The sequence below is a fragment of the Pyrgilauda ruficollis genome, unplaced genomic scaffold (genome assembly GCF_017590135.1).
Source record: "Pyrgilauda ruficollis isolate IOZ18807 unplaced genomic scaffold, ASM1759013v1 scaffold58, whole genome shotgun sequence".
Lineage (NCBI taxonomy): Eukaryota > Metazoa > Chordata > Aves > Passeriformes > Passeridae > Pyrgilauda > Pyrgilauda ruficollis.
The window spans coordinates 823,058-837,846 of NW_024527488.1; positions in this window are offsets into that span (position 1 = coordinate 823,058).

Genomic DNA, 14,789 nt, shown 5'->3' on the forward strand with positions numbered 1-14,789 from the left:
GGCTTTTTACCTTTCAATCTAGGAGAACAGATTTTTCTGGATTATAGGATTTTTGTTTTCTTTGCCTTATTTGGTATCCTTACTACTTTATAACAACTCTCAGATTCACAGAAATGATCCAACATATGTATTGAATTCCATTTTGCCCTTTAAATGTTGTGTTGGGGGCTGTGGATTTGGAATCAAATTAAGACATGCCTTTTATTCTGCAGTAAAAGTCTCTGTGTACACTTTGCTTCTCATTTCCAGTGGCAGAAATCTGTTCTATTCAAAATCAAAATATTTGAAATGGTTTTCCACTCTTCTACCTTCAACCAGCTCATTATTCTGTTCTTTGTGAATAAACACGAGGTAACATTCAGTCACTGGGAGGATACCACTGGATTTCTAATCTGTGAATAACAAGGAAAAGAACCTTGGGAGTGAGAACACAGAATATTTTTCTACTCTGGAAAGGGCCTGTAATGCATGATCCAAGATGAATTGCAATGGTAGGAAGAGGGGCTTGCCAGCAGATGACGTTGGGAGTAAAACCCACTCCAGTCAATCTAAAATGTTATCAATGTGTGTTTAAGCAAGGGAATATTTACATAACTTCAATAAGCAAAGAGGCCTGGGGGAGCATGGGGAAATGTTAAAGTAAAACCATGGGAAAGACTTGTCAGGCCATTTGGCAAGAGCAGATGTTTGAAAAGGAAATAAATCTGATTATCACAGAATTTCAGCCTTTGCATCAATTTGAATGCAAAACTAAAAGGCAGGAATAACTCTGTGAGCAAATCCAGGATGAACCTGAAGACATGAACATGTGCCAGAGAGAAATGCATTTTGTAGTATTGCCTTCAGCAGAAACAATTCAAGTTAGGCTAAAACAGTTGGAGATGAGGACTCACAAGCACCAGCTGCAGGACCTTCATGGCCACTGTGGGCAGGTGTTTCACCTGACAGCAGCTCTAACAGTCAATAGCGCCCACCCACAAGTCACAAATAAGCCTTCTAGATTTAGTATAATTATTTTCCTCATTTTTTAAAAATGAGGACAAATTTTTACACAAGTTAAGAAACCACATGAGGTCATAGCAATCTTTTTCACCTTCCAAGCACCTCCCTGCTCTTTGAATTTCAATCACTAGTAAAATCATACCAGGATGTAACAGTCTGCTTCCCAGGGCTGCTGCTGGCACAGTGCACTTCCAATTCTTCTTTAACACAGAGCTGCAAACACCTGGAATGAAAAACAGCAGTAAAGTATCAAAAAAGAGTGGCATTGCCTTAATAGTATATTTAGTTCTGGCACACATGGAGACTTTGCAAGCAGGGCCCTGTCAGTTCCCAATCCATTTCAAGGCACAAGGCTTGTCCATACAGAGTGAAATCCTGGGGCTGTAGCTGCACAGGAAGGCAAAGATGCATGCAGCAATCATCATATTTGTGAAATAATTAACTTCATATGGGGTTTCTAGTAAGGGGCTTGAAAATATTTTCAGAGTCTGGTTGCAGCACTAAAACACATCTGTGTGTTTTTCTGGAAACAATAGAAAAGTCTAGGGGGATGACAGCACAAAAGCAGTTCATCTCAGAAGCACAACCCCTTGAAGTTGCTTTGAGGAGTTTGCAGAAAATAAATAAATAGGAAGATGGATGGTTTGCTGTATCAAGGCAGTCTCCCAGCAGGTCCTCCCCTCCTGCCCAAAAGCACTGTGCCTCATTTTGCTACCAGTGCTATTCCTGAGCTGTTATGTGACCCTACATAACAACCTTTAAATGCATCACAGAGGAGAATAAAAGAGCAAGGCCCTTCTTAAAGCAGAGTTTTCTCTGCTATGTATCCAAAAGCTGCTGAAAATGGAAAGGTCCTTCAATTTATCAAACAGAGTTGGAGAACAGGAATCATATTAAAGCACTTCTCACACAGGATAGAAAGGCCCAGGCCTGTTATTGTCCTAGTTAAAATATTTCCTCCTAAAAATAAAAACCCATTGCAAAATATTTTAAAAGCCTATTGTAGAGGTACTGAAGGGCAATAGGCTTACCAAGGGAGATTTTCAGGCTTTGGAAATTTCATGGAGCAGACCATTTCCTTATGGAAATATAAATGAAGATCGACCCTTAATGCTTTTCCACACTTTAACATCTCTATGGAAGTGAAAGAGTCCAAAATCCTTGATGAACCACTGTCAGAAGCAAAGGTGAGGGTGGGAAAAATAGAGCAGTTTCAAGTTCATTATTTGATTAAGAGAGAAAACTGTTTTGTTCCAGACTTGGTGCCAGAGGATAGAAATTCCCCAGTGCCTTGTTTCTCTGAGCTCCTACTCGAGGGCAGCTCAGCACAAATGGAGAGAGCTTGGTGCTGCACTCCAGCACCTTGTGGGTGGAAGATGTGAGGCAACACTAAGCAGTAACACTGTTAAAATAAGGGACAAGAGAGAAGAGTTTTGCTGGTTTACAGACGGGGAAAAAGAATTTCAAAGTTTAACACTGACAGAAAGTTTATAAAATTCTTTCCCTGCTGCATGTGCTGGCATCAGGGGGCTGCTGAAAGACAGGCTAAGAGTACAAAGTACAAGATTTTGTTGTTTCTTTAAGCACTTTGAGAGTTGCTTTGGAGACTAAATGTTGTTTTATATTCCAGCAAAGACAACTTCCTGTAAGTGATTCATTACTTCTAATCCACAACCCATTACAGAGCAGCACTCTGACAGATCCTTGATTTCTCTGGGGACACCAGTACAATGTGAAGAGGTTAATGGGAGGTACAGGCATTCATACCAATTACAGCAGCAGGCAGCTGAATTTCTCTTACTGGAAAACAATGTTATAATAATAAAGGATGTTATTTTCATTTACTCAGAGGAGGTGCAGGTTTCTTTGAAATTGTCTTTAGAGTAAGACACATCACAAGGTTGCCATCAGTGCAATAATCTCAATTCAGGCAAAGACAAATCACTTGAGCCAGATTCTAGTCCTTGATGCTACTCTTGGTTACCAGGACAGCTCTACAGCACTATACTAAGGCAGGACTTGATTTCCAGGCTAATTCTTCCTGAGGAACACAGTTTACATCCCTCATTACTAGTGATATGGACTCCTCCTCTGGGAAAAGGAAGGAGAAAAGGAGCCAGGTGCTCAGGCTATATTCCTGCATTTGCAGCTGTTCTGAGCTACAGCTTATCGTGAGCAGATCACTTGGGCTTTGTGCTCTACACTTCCACACAGAGATGGTGTATGAGGCCACAGCTCATCCATAATAGCAAATACTTGTCTTGTCCCCCATCCAGAAACTTGGAATAGCACTAAGTAACTAATCAGATCAACCAATGCAAGTTCAGAAAGGTATTTCTCTTAACCATTAAGGCCATTAGCTCTACTTAGGAGAGATGAGCAGCAAGAAAAATAATTGAGTTCTGTTAGCTCAAGGGAAATTCAAAAAATCTGAAGCACAAAACCAAAAATCACCCATGAGTGGTTGTTTCCCTCTCTGAGGAAAAGAGAAATAAGTGGGCTTTCCATGTACTGTTCCCTAAAACACTTCTAAGTGAGGTCTTGTAACAAGACCTCTTTCTCACCAAGAGGCCTCCCATTAGAAGCCACACAAGAGTCCTGGGATACAGGAACAGCATTATCTTCATTTTCAAATGGAGAATAAAGGCAAGCTGAGGCTCAGTGGTGTCCCCAAGGTCACTACTGGGGACTGATAACTGAGCCCAGGTTTCAAGTCACAAGCTACTGTCTTTGCACTGCTTTGTTCTTTCTCTCTCTACTTGCCAAAGGCCCTCAGTGTCACTGAGAACTGCCTCCTTGATTTACCTATTGACTCATGAAGAAAAAAAGAATCCATAAATTATTCTGAAGGTGCCAAGGTAAGAAAAACCCTCCCATCTCCATGTGGCTGTTCTCACCTGACACAGCAAAAGCCTTGTCTCCCATACAGAAGAGAAGAACCAGGCCCACAAAATTCTTCTTTGATTATGAGAGGAAGTAAGCCTGGAGACAAAACCAAAGCCTACATCAACTTCTTTTCTCTTCAGCCTTTCATTAAGTTTCTAAAACGTGCTGATCTCAATCTTCCAAATGACTATTCACCAAAACCCTGACTAGCAGTCTGATTTCATTTCAAACTGCATGGAGCCCACATCAAACTCAAATAACACAACAGTTATCAGGAGGCACTTGTAAGCCTACAGAGCTTTAATGATTTGTTTGCAACTTAATTCCATTCTTTTTGTTTATAACTTTCCATAAAATCCTCAACACTTTGTGTTTAGTACTCAAAAACACAAGAAATATTTTTAGCACTTAGCTCAAGACCTCTAAATCCGCTTTCATGGTTTCTACAATACATTTTGATACCTGAACTAAGAGAAACCTGCCTAAACTGCCAGCACACAAGTAAAGTGCATTTTAGTTGTTCAATGCCAACACACACCCAGACACATAGACACTCTAGAGTAAAATGCTCCATTTCTTAATTTTAAAACTTTAAAAGGCAAGCAGGCCACTCTAAGGTTTATGCATGAACAAAGCCATTCGAACATGGGGCTTTGGGCATAACCATGGATAGGACAAAATTGCATAAACCTTCTCTTTCTCACTGTCATACACAATCAACAGAAACCCAATATTCTGAGATGGAAGGGACCCACAAAGATCAAGGCTGAAGGGCCTGCCAGTGTTTAAACCCCAACCTTCACCTCAAGAAAAATATTAAAAGACAATTTAAAATAGCATTTATTAGCATTCTACTAATCCCACCCTGATAATTGCCAGGCACAAGGGGGTTTTTTCCTCCATGGACTACTGGCTGTACTGTTAAAAATAGAACACTACCAGTAGTTTAAATTTCTCACCTCCATCATATTTTTAAAGAGTTGGCTGTATGACAGAATATTTTTATTCTCCCTAAATTAACTGTTTGCGTGGGAATAAACTATAAGTTTAGGAGAAATGTCTGAGGTATTGTTCCTCTAAAAAACCTCAGTGCCTCTTTTGGTTAATTAACTTGAATTAATATTTTCAAGGTTAAAACAAAGTTAAACACCAACAACTTCCAGTGTTAATGACAGCAGAGCTGTAGGTAAACCAGAGCCAGGTTAAGGTCCAGAAGCACAGGAACAAATGACACCCTGATGCAAACTGCAGTTCTGTTTACTGAAAGGTGTTTCCCCTCCCATCCCCAGCAATAACTGTTATGTAGTTATTATTTAGGTATTAGCAAAGGAAAACACTGTTTTCTTGATTCCATTGATAGCATTTTAAATGCTAGTTTTCTCAGATTAGAGGATGGATTCTGCGTCAGGGGCTGCACTTCTTTTCAAGATCCACTTTTAGGCTCCTATGAAACCTCAAGCCTCTATTTCCAGAAGTGATATGGTTAAAACAGTATTTATTCTTAATAAAAGTACCTTGGTGCAAATCTCTACCCAAGAACTAATAGCAAGCACTAAACCCTAAACTATAGATTTGAATTGGTTTTGATGTGTTCATGTAACTCCTGTCACATATCCTGACCCCTCACCAGACCAAAAACCAGAGTGGTTTTTTGGCATTGAGATGCTACAGGATAATCCTAATTGCAAGGGGAACCACAGACTGCCTGATGTTAAATATCATTCCCTGCCTCATCCTCCTATGTCCTGAGCTCCTCGTTTTGTTGTATCTATTTTCAGTCAGTGGTTTGGCTGACTTCTCATGAGCTGTCTGGAACACCACCTGCTTGACCATACCCCAGGTAATCAAAATCCTAAAAAGGAAATTGCTATTCCATTCCAGGTCTGGAGGCCATTGCTCAAAAAAGCAAATGCCTAGATCCAAGAATGGAGCTAAGAAGTAAAGTGATGTCATAACTTGAGCCAGTCAAATCATCTTCCCAGAATGAGAAGAGAGAAATATCCAGCCCTTACTATCCCCTGGCATGGGTGAAACTGAGGTTAGACAACATTAAAGTTTTGTCACACAACTTTTCCAAACACTGCAAGTCTTGTTCCTCTCTAACTGCACAACTCCTAACTCTGGACTGGTAAGAGGGAAGGGGAGAAATTCCCTGATCCCTCCAACACCTCTAAAGCCCCTAGGTACAACAGTGCAGGATTTGCAGCACTAGGCTGTGAGCTGCAGGAAAAGGTGGTGCAATCCTATCTGTGTCATGGCACCTGATCACATTTAAACTTTGCATCCAAAGCACCAAGGAGAAGCAGATGCATTTTATTCTTTTAATGGCTAACCTATTTCCTTCCTGGTGTGCTATTATTTGCTGAAGACAGCTGTGGACATAAATTACCTTTCTGCCTTCAGCCAAAATAAATAAATATTTATGGCTAATTAGGACTTGCCCTCTCAGGGCTGGGAGGTGCACCTGACTGAACAAGAGCATAGGTCCTAAGAACAGGGAGCAGCTGCTGTGTCTCTAACCAGAGGGAGAAACCAGGAAACACCAACTTCACAGCAACCCCAGCCTCCACCTGCACCAGGATCTATATCCCAGTATGGTAGGGATATATACAATTGCTGTACAGCAGCTTAATACCAACTGACCACAAGTTATTCTGCTGAACCCTGTGGCAGAAAAGGATGGATGCCTGCTTTTTGTCAGGCTGCCTGTGTCAGTCACTGCAGAAACTTTAGTTAAACACTTTAAACCACACTCAGCAGCATGTTTCAAAAATAGGTATGGTAATAGTCAAAGGGGAAGTGAAGAGATGAATAATGTTAACGCTGACTTGATGAAATCCCAGGGATTTTGAACGAGGGCTGAACCTTACAGAAAGCGCGCCACCTAGTGGCACTGCTCGGGAATTGCGGCACTACAGGGGAAAAGAGAAAGCTTTTGTTTACCTACACATCCTAATATTTGATCCCAGAATATTTCTGCTTACTAAGCATTCCCAGCAGCTCTAGGCAGGTCCCCCACCAGCTCTGCTTTCTGCAGTATCAAGCTGTGAGCAGGTTTCTGTAAGCCAAATTTTCCATAGGAATAGATCATCTCATGCCAAGAGTTTGTCTTTAACAGAGGAAAACTCAGTGCTGAGCTCGAAATGAATCCAGTACAGATGCAGTAGGATCAATAGGGGAAAAAAATAAAAGGTCATGGTTTGGGTTTTTAAAAATTTTTTGTCATCAACCCTTATTAAGACTTTACATTTAATTTTGGGTTGTATGTTACAAACTGAGGAAATAGTTAATGCCCAAAAGACTGCAAACTAACACAACAGTAGTGATGAACAAAGGAGAAAACAGTAAAACCTCTTGATTAGTCAGCTTACTTCAGTGGAGACTGCAACCAAAATCATCACAATTCACAAAAGTATCTCATGCCTTCCTCTGTACTAGCACTGAATAGCATTTCAGTGCTTTCCAGCGTTCAAGCAATCCCCCTCAAAGGACAGCTGAAAGGGGAAAGATTTTATAACAGTGAGATGTCTCTACAGTCAAGGCAGATTTTGGCCAAGCAAACTTTTTTTTCAAATTTGATACTCATAAATGACATTAAGCAAACAGCTTTCAAATAGTGAATAAGAAATCCAGCTATGCCTTGACTATGCTCAAAGGACCAGACTAAAGTGGAAGAACAAGATTAAAAAAAAAATATCACTTTTCAAATTTCTGGTTAAATTAATATTGCACAGTTCCATGACTATGCATTTCCTTTAAAAGTTAAATTACTTCTACAAAAACTCCCAGGTGATACTTGGTTTCTCAGAGCTGCAGGCTGAGACAAGCAGACAAATGAGTTTGTTACACATCACACAGCTCTGTCCTGTCACAAGCATTTGATGCTCAAGGTCTTCTATTCCTAAAATGTTTTCAAACCTTTGTGTTTTCCATGGAGCTTGCTGTTACTTAGAGAACTGGTGGCAGAAACAGGAGGTTGAAAAGGAAATTTGTCGGGGATCTTAGGGCCACAAGTAAAGGCCACCAAGCTGCTGTCACGGAGTGGAGAAGACTTTTGTGGGTTCATTAAACAAGTTTCCTCACTCCACTCCTGGTAACCAGCCACCCACAGGGCAAAACAAGCTCTTTTTTCCAAAGCAGATCCACCTACCTTCCATAACACAACACGAGAAGGGGACAAGTGCTCTTTTCCCTGAACTGAAGGCCAAATGGCAAGCTTTCTTAGCTGGGATTATAACACACTCTCTTGCAGTCTTTTGGGTTTCTGACCTGCATTAAAGTGGGAGGTAACAGTGCATGCAGGAGTAGCTCTGAATCCATTTGTATTCAGCTCCAGGAACCCAAAAGTTTGGCTCAGCCACCAGGGGCCTTGAGGCAGGTGGGTCATTGCCCACACTCAGGTTTTGAGAGGCACATAAACTCAGGTGATCTCCACCAGAGGCTTGCACTGTACCCCTGCTCAGAACCACCCTATGCCTGTTTCCCCACCTGAGGGATTAGGGTAGCCAGCATCCAGGAGAAGAAGAGCAGGGTACACACAGGCCAGGGGCACACATTTCCCTCCCAGTTTTCTTCAGCCATGGATAACGTGATTGAATTCATGCAGGTTTGAATGACATATGTGAATACAGGGCTGGGGCAGAGCAGCAATGAACCTCTTTTCCTCCATGCTTATTCTTTTCACAAGAACATACTGCAGACCTCTAATTCCTCTGCTAAACATCCATAATTTTCTGACAGCTGATGAGTCTCCAAGGATTTATATGTGAATCAGGACAACAGACACAGACAAGTCCATTAAAGTAGACTTCACTAAAGCACAATTATACAATTTATAGACTTCTCCTTCAACCAAACTGTGCATTTTGACAAAGAAATGGTTTGCATCACTTCAATTACTGGCACTCTTAACCAAATTATTTCATATGGGGCTTACAAAAAGACCATGAAAAAATACTGTCTAATTTCCACAATTTTAAAGTAAAGGAGGGCACATCAACCCAAGACATGGTACCCCTCTGTCTAGGAAAAGGGGGCTAAGCTGTATTCACAGGACAGACAGAAAAACCTCTATGCAGATCAGAGCCCCTGTTGAACTGCTGGGGAGATTTGACAAAGCAGGAGAGGCTTTATAAGACCTCACTGTTTTCCTGGGAACTGTTTGGCTGAAGAAGACAAAAAAATCCCACATACACATTTCCCTTCACCCTCTAAGGAGGGCCATGCCCTGCTCTTTCCAACACAACAACCCAAGTATAGTAAAATAGATATAAACATAACACCTCCTGTTCCTGGATCTCCTCTGCCCTGGGCCCCTCCATCCTCACCGGCTTCTCTCGACAGACACCCACCAAGAAGGCAATGCTACTGGCCAGGCCAGCAGCCAAGACCCGGGACATCACTTCCCAGCCTTCCTCTCTCTCTCCAGAAGACCCACAGCTGCCTGTCCCAGTGTTTTTAACCTCTCTGTGCCCACCCTCAGCTGCAAGTGAACGAGCCTGATCCCCCCTCTCTATTGGCAACACCTGTGTTTTGTTCTGCTCCTCCTCCACGTCCTGCCAATCCTCACTCCCCCCATGGCTCTCCTGGCCATCAGAATCCCCCAGAGTTCACAGACACAGCCCTAGGCTATCCCAAGGAGTCAGCGACACAGTCATAACGTGAAGTTCTGAGAGTTTTTGGGAAGATTTTTTCATTTTCAGGACGGGAGTATCAAGGTTTCATGCCACGTGTGATGTTCCCTGGCATTCACGTCGTGTAGAAAGGACTGGTTTGAATATATCAATCACTCCAAAGGAAGAGAAAACGGAGGGAAAGTATACATCAGTGATCCTCTCTCCAAGCAGAGCAGTTAAACTTGTCTGCAGCAATCAATCAAGGCTCCAGCAAAACCTGTTCTACCAAAGACAGGCGATCTTTTGCGAAAGACCAGATTCCTCTGAAAACTTCATTACCATGCGTGAAGACAGAGAGTTGCCTCTTGACAGGCTCCTTAATGCGGCATAAATTTTAATAAGCCAGCACACACCACCTCCCAGGTGTTAAATAGGTGTGAGCGTGCCCTGGTGAGCCCAGCAGACTCGCAGTGAACTCAGCTTTTAAAGATATTAAATCTTGACAAAGCAGAAGAGCCATTTGCTAACACAGAGATTAAGTAAAGCCTTGTGCACAAAGGCCAGAATGAAAATTAATTTGTTCTTCTCTATCAACTGCTTTCTTCAGCAAGCAGGGACTTGTCTTTTAATCATTTTTGCAGAGTGCCATTTCTGTCAACACAGATCCAGAAAAAGTACAAAATTGAATTTAAAAACACCCCACCCATAAAGACAAATCATAAACTAAGCAGACTGAGGATGTACATTTTATCCCTGATTATTAAAAAAAATATCCAGGAAATGCAAAATACCATTTAATACCATTGCTATTGACAAGATCTGTTCTGAAGATGTTCATTTTTCTGGAATCAAAAATAGTATATGCATTTTCAGAGAGAATTCACCACATGCTGCTGAATTTCACTGAAAGTCACACTGAAAACATGTAACATTTGGATTTGTGAGGCTTTCCATAAATTTCCTCCAATAATTATCTAGATTTCTCACAGAATTGATTAATACTTCAATTTTTGTAATTACATGAAGCAATATATTCCCCATTCTCTAAAAATTGCAGTCATTACTATGTGGTAAAATATCAAATTAGAGTAGGACTAGTAGTAATAGTAATAATAATAAATTTATTCTGTAAGTCCAAATAAGATTATAAGATCTTATTCTGTATTGAAAGCTTTGTCAGCTCAGATGTGCCTATACACCTGAACAGAAAACCTGCTTTGGCTGAAGTCCCCCCAAGGCACCTCAAAACAGATCTTAAATGACTGTCAGAATTTTGACAGCCCTTCACAGAGGTGGATTTTCAAAGTGGAATTTGAGAGATGTAACAGCGTTTGAAGGGAAGCAACACAGTAGAGAGTTTCTCAGGAATGCCAAAAATTTAAAGATACTGAGCAAGCCTTGCACAGCTGTGGCTGTGAGTGGAGCTATGCCACTACCTGTCACTGTGAAAATACACCAGATTAATCATCAGAAAAAGAAACAGATTGCTGTGTTTCGTTTAGAGTATTTGTAAATACCCAAATTAGGACATTTCTGGCATCATTCTTCAGGCCTCACTGGGAACTATTCTGGTCCAATGAGCCTTCGTGTCTTTTAATCTACAGATGAGAAAAGAGGTGACAACATAGTGCCTCTTCATAAGAGCACATTCCCTCCAGTGACAATCTAATTTTTAAGGTGCAAACATCAAGCTTTTTGTGTGTTCCCTGGGAGATCATTTATTGAGTTAACACACCTTGTTGTCAAGTACTTTCTCCTGCCTTTAGTGTTAGTAGTCCCCATCTGTACTCTCTTATGCCCTGTTACAGATCATGTTAAATAAATTATCTTCTTCCTCAGAGTTTGTATATTTCAAATACTTGCAGATGATTTGGTTGCCCTGTAGCTGCCAGCTAACAAAAGCATACATATTTAACTGTTTTATTCTTTCCTTGTGGATTCCCCAAGGGCTTTTCACGGCTCTTATCTGACTTCCCTCTGGTATTGCCGGCAATGGCCCAGTAATGAGGCGTCCCAATATCTCAGTGCTGAGCAGAAGGGAAACCTTGCCCCCTCCCAGGACAGGATACCTGTGCCTGTGCACTTCAGCAACACGGCTCAGGAGTCATTTTCTACTAACGATTCCATCTTGCATTTCTCTCACCCTGAAGCTTGTTTACATCTTCCCTCGATGATTCATCTGGCTAATCTTTCGGAGCCTTTGGCTTACTTCTGCCTCTCATCATTGATTAAATAAGAGGGTGTACGCCTTCTGTTGAGAGGTTGGACACTGGGAATTTAGAAACTTTCCAAAAGATCTCTGGACAGTGGGACAGGCTCTTTGCACAAGGGGTAGCCTGCCCTCCTCCTGAGCAAAAAGATCAGTCAAAGTATTGGCAGCATCAATCTTTGGGAAAACAAATCACCTATAACACCAGCACTGAAGAGCTGTATAACCATCACCTTCCTGCCCTGTGACCACACCAGCAGAGAGGAAAGTGCTGCCTCCATAGCTGTGCCCTAAAACACACATCAAGAAATGGAAAATTGTTTGAATGGAGCAGATGTTTGATGCCACTTGGGTGTGTGATGCCAAACAACTCCCTTGCTTGTCCTTCCCAATTACACTGCAGATGACAGCACTGGAATATGGAGCTTACTTAAAAGGAGCACACATCTTGTGAATTTGAGGTATTTATTGCTGCGCTGCAGGTATTTGTGAAATGACAACACTTGAGATGCAGTACTAGTACCAAAACAAGACAAAGCAAAGAGATTATAATCCTCTGACCTGCAGATGTTTCACTGAGTAGCCCCCATAAACTTTTCTCCTGCACTATTGGTGTAAAATGCTTATATGTCAGAAAAATCATGTACTACTTTTCATTTTCCAAAGAAAGGTAACTGTACCCTGTCAGTCATGCTTGTAAAGAGTCATTACAAAAATCAGATTCTCTCTGCTCCATGCAATACCATAAGTATGAAGGGCTTCTGCAACACAAATTATAATAAGTACCTCAACCATTCCCAAGATTTTAAACACTTCACTTACCTGTGAAGTCACATTCTGAAGGTAATCTCTTGGTGCTCATGCAGAATATGGGTCGCAGTTTTATGGCTACTCATATTAATTGAGCAAAACCATTATTCACCTTCTTTCTAATCACTGATGTGAGGCCAAAACCATTCCCACCATTTTCACAGAGGAAGAACAAGAAAACCATAGAGATACGAGGCTGATGAGTCACTGGCAGGGAAACCTACACTGAATTGTTCTCTCAACATTTTCCCATGATTGAAAAATCCACCCAAGAGTGGAAAAGGGCAGGTGGGGCATTAGGCACCAGGAGGGGCTACAGACAGCAAATCCTCATGGCCCGAGGTGTGTGAGGCAGCACAGGACTAGTACCCCAAATAGAATGTCCTGTGTCTTGCAAAGCCCCTGCCAAGCAGGACTGCACATTGGGACAGTGTGTACAAGAGATGATGGATCTGCAATGATGCAAATAAAAGACCTGTCCTAAATCCCAGTGTGCAACAATTTAAAAAGCTTGAAATAAAAAGCCATAGTGAGCCAGCTGGAAGAAGGGCCAGAGCAATGCCAACACCCTCTGGAGGAGGGCCTCTCCAACTTGATTGTAACTACCCCTGCACCATTAGCAGACTCTTCCCCCATGCCAAGTCACCCAGCAGCGAGCAGAAGAGAGCACAGATCACTGCAGCAAGGGCTGGAGAGCTGGAATATCTATGTTCCTTCCAGCAGCGTCCTCGTGCTCGCAGCATGCTGCCTTGTAACAGAGCAATGCACAGCAGGAGTGAAGCAGGCAGATCGTGTACTGAGAGGCACTTGTTGAATTAGCAGCAACCTGCCCTGTAAAAATACACCCCACAGCAATGCTGGAGACCTGCTGCCTGCAGCCACACTGCCCCAAGAGCTGCCATCTAAATGTGGCTTAAAGAACCCCTAAAGAAGAACCCCTAAACCCCACACTTTTAAACAAGAACACCAGCTCTATAGCACTAAAATAATTTCTTTTTGCCAAGCTCACTGCACAGCTGATAGCACCTATTCTTAGCTTCTCCACAGGTCCTTCCTGTAGAGACAAACCGGTGTCTGTCCTTTGTTCATGGTGCAGAAACTCACCAGAGTGAGCACAGGTCAGAACTCATGTTCACCTAGGCTCACTCTCTGAAAGACACCCTGGCTCCAGAGAGCTATCAAAAAACCATGCTGTGAAAGGTCCACAGCTAAAGGTCTGCACAAATTTCCTAGAGGCCTCAAACATTAATTTCCTAAAGGCCCAGAGGCTGAGTTGCTTCATTGTCGGTGCCACCCCTGATGACCTGCACAGGACGGGGGCTGTCAGCCAGAGGTGGCTGCCCAGCCACACTACATCGACACCAGCCCCAGGCATTACCTGGGGAGCAGCAGCTGCCGTGCTGGGGCCAAAGTGGTCCCTGGGGGACATCAGAGATGGGGTAGGGTCAGCCATGGGCTGTTGTCAGGTCTGCTCCTACTCTACAGGGAGTGAAGCTTACTTGGCATTTTAGCTATATGATGCAATAGGTCCTGTGGAGTAAAAGGAGGAAAACTGAATTAGATGTGGTTGAAGTTGGGGCAGGGGAGAGGGGGAAGTTCTTTTGAAAGGTGAGTGTCTTCCGCACTGGAAAACGCTACATTTAAAAATTCTGTAATCGGGTAAAATTCGGATCTCTGTATGCCAAAGGAAAGCCATCATAACCTCCTCCGCAAAGAGAGCCGGAGGGGAGTTTTATAATACTTTCTTACAGAGTAAAAGCTGCAGGGTGGGCGCACCTTCAGATTTCCCCTGAATTTTACAAGGCAAACGTAGCTACTCTAGAGAGAGCGGGGGACCGGAGGGCGGTCGAGGACAGGGGATGCTGCATCGGCGGAGCAGGACCCAGCCCGCGCCTTCCCGGGGGACGCGGAGAGGCGGAGGCGGCCCCGGGGGCGGCCCCCAACCCTCCCTGCGTGTCGCGGACTCACCTGGGGGCGGCCCGAGGCGGCGGCGGCGGGCGGCTCCCAGCTCCCGGCTTCGGGCACTCAGCCCAGGGCTGCCGGGGTGGCGGGAGGCGGCGCGGGGCTGCTCCCGCCGAGCCCCGCAGCTGCCGGAGGAGCAGGCACAGCAGGAGCAGCAGCAGCAGCAGCAGCAGCAAGAACAGCGCCAGGTAGAGGAGCAGGTTGAGCTCCCACTCCATGCCGCCCGCGGCGCGGCTCGGCTCCCCGCGGACCGCTCGGTGCCGGTGCCGGTGCCGGCGGCGGCCGAGCCTCCTCCCCTGCGGCAG